Below are 2,454 nucleotides of genomic sequence, written 5' to 3'. Positions count from 1 at the left end.
CGACCCTAAATCTATGAAACTATGAAACTATGAAGCCCATAGCTTGAACTGGTCAGGTAGTTTCTCCCCAGTAACTACAAAGTGAGGAGTTCCTGGACCTACAGCTACAACTCTGTAGGCTAGGAATAGAGGCAAGTTCACTGGGCAGATAAAGACCAGTTTTACAGGCAAGTGGTCTTTTTTTATGTTAACCCCTAGAGGGTTTGAGGTGCCTACCAAAGAATCTACGTGCCTGGAGAAGAGTATGCAGGACTGGAGGGTCCAGGAGCCCAAGGGAAGCTGAGTGTATAGGTTAGGGTATAGCCCTGGGCTGAAAGGTCGGCCCATTGGGAGACCATGAAAGTCTGCTCTCTTAGAAGTGCAGAGGGGTGCTTTTGCTGCTGTTTGTGTTTCTTTTATAGCCCAGGGGCTTATAGTTTGTTACTGTTAATACCTGCAGTTTGGGTTGGGAATATAAAAGTTGGTTATGGAGGTCCCATTAGTGGCCAAGAGGCATGTAACTGCCTTGAGCTGTGCCAGAGGTAGGCTTAAGGCCTGAGCTTTTGTTGAGCCCAGAGAGGGGCAGAGTGCAGGAGCACAACGAACACAGGGGCCGGGGGCCCAGCACCAGAGGGGCACAGCCACACAGGGGCTGGGGGTCCGGTGACTGAAGGTGATGGATTGAAGCTAGTGCCTCAAAGCCATTTGGGGAGAAATAATCCACAACACACTTACAGGCTTGACAGTCCTATGCTTACTAGCACATCTGAATGAGAACTGGGTGTCATGATAGACAACAAATTGAACATGAGCCACCAATGCAATGCCATAGCGGGCAGAGCTAATCATACACAGACATGCATCTACCAAGGCATCTTGAGCAAGGCTAAGAATGTCATCCTCCTCCTCTACTTAGCCTTGGTGAGACCACAGCTGGAGTTCTGCATCCAGTTCTGGATGCCAAACTTCAGGAAGGATATGGAGAAGCTCAAGAGAGTCTAAAAGAGGGCCACACGCATTATTAGAGACCAGGTCATACAAGGAGAGGCTGAAAGACTTGGGACTGTTCAGCCTGGAGAAGAGAAGACTCAGAGGAGACATGGTGCCAGCTTTTAAGTATATCAGGGGTGTAGATCAGGGCCTGGGGGAGCATCTGTTCACCAAGGCCCACTGGGGGAGAACAAGAAATAATGGGCACAAGCTGATTGAGGGTCACTTCAGGCTAGACATAAGAAAACACTTTTTTACAAGTTGAGTACCGAAGTTTTGAAACAGGCTCCCCCCAGGGGTGGTACAGTCACCCACCCTGGTGATCTTCAAAAAGCATCTTGACGCCCATCTTGCTGGGGTCATCATTTGATCCCAGCAGTCTTTCCTGCCAAAGTGCAGGACCTGATGATCTGTAAGGTCCATTCAAGCCCCTAACAATTATGAAAAGCCAGGTCTGGTATGGTGGACCTGGACTAGATGGCCTAGCAAAACTAAAGGGGTAGAGGGTAAGGTCCCAACCAAGGGAACAACACTTACTGTAACAGCTGTGAGGCCTGGGGCTTGGTGTAGGTGGGGAAACAGAGTCACGCATAGAGTCTTTAAGTCTGCGGGTTCCCTGGAAGGGCACAGATACGCATTGTAACCTTTCAAGCTATAGGAGCACTGCAGAGGCAAAGGGTAACCAAAGGGGTCCATTGAATTTAAGGGCCAGATCAAGGTGGTTGGGGTCCAGGAGAGTCCCTGTGGTATTGCAGGTGGACTAAGGCTCACTCTAAGGCCAATGGAAAGCCTCCCCTGATGCAACCCCTGAGAACAAGGCATGGTGGGTGAGCATATAAGGGAGGGCTGTAATAGAGACTAAGCCAGACAGGAGTCACATGGCCACCAGGAAGCCTCACAGCCACCCCTGGGGCTTCCCTCTGCCACATCAGCCAGCCCCTCTGCAGCACGTTGAACTCAGCTGGAATAGTCCTGAGCTGGCAGACTGGAATAGCCCCGAGCTGACTCCTGGGGCTCCCAGTTAGCCAGGGTTGCTCTGACCCAGCTCAATGTGCTGCAGTTCTGGGCACACGTGTAAACACAGCACCCAAGAGCTGTAAACTCCAGTGTGATATGCACTGTAGTTTATTGCCACACATTAATATGCACGTGTAGATGCACCCTATATTTTCTAAATCGGACAGAAGGGCAGGGTTTCTGTTCTGTTCCCTTGTGCCTATTACTGCAGAACACTCCATGAGAAGGCTGTGCTAAGCTATTGTCATGGTCAGAATAAACCAGAATATTTACCTCTAGGGATGGTAGTTGAAGCAATACATACATGTATACTAGCCAATTGCCCATCATGAATAATGGAGTGTTTCAGGGAGTGTTTACGTGCCCCCTGCTCACCCTTCGGGGTTGGCCATGTAAGCAGTCCTTCTGCTGCCGCTGCCTCCTCCTCCCGCCTCTGGCACAGCAGCTCCCTCCCCCCCCCCTCCATTT

Source organism: Gavialis gangeticus, unplaced genomic scaffold (assembly GCF_001723915.1).
Source record: "Gavialis gangeticus isolate Ggan-Ray unplaced genomic scaffold, GavGan_comp1, whole genome shotgun sequence".
Taxonomy (NCBI): Eukaryota; Metazoa; Chordata; order Crocodylia; family Gavialidae; genus Gavialis; species Gavialis gangeticus.
This window is presented reverse-complemented; position numbering follows the sequence as displayed.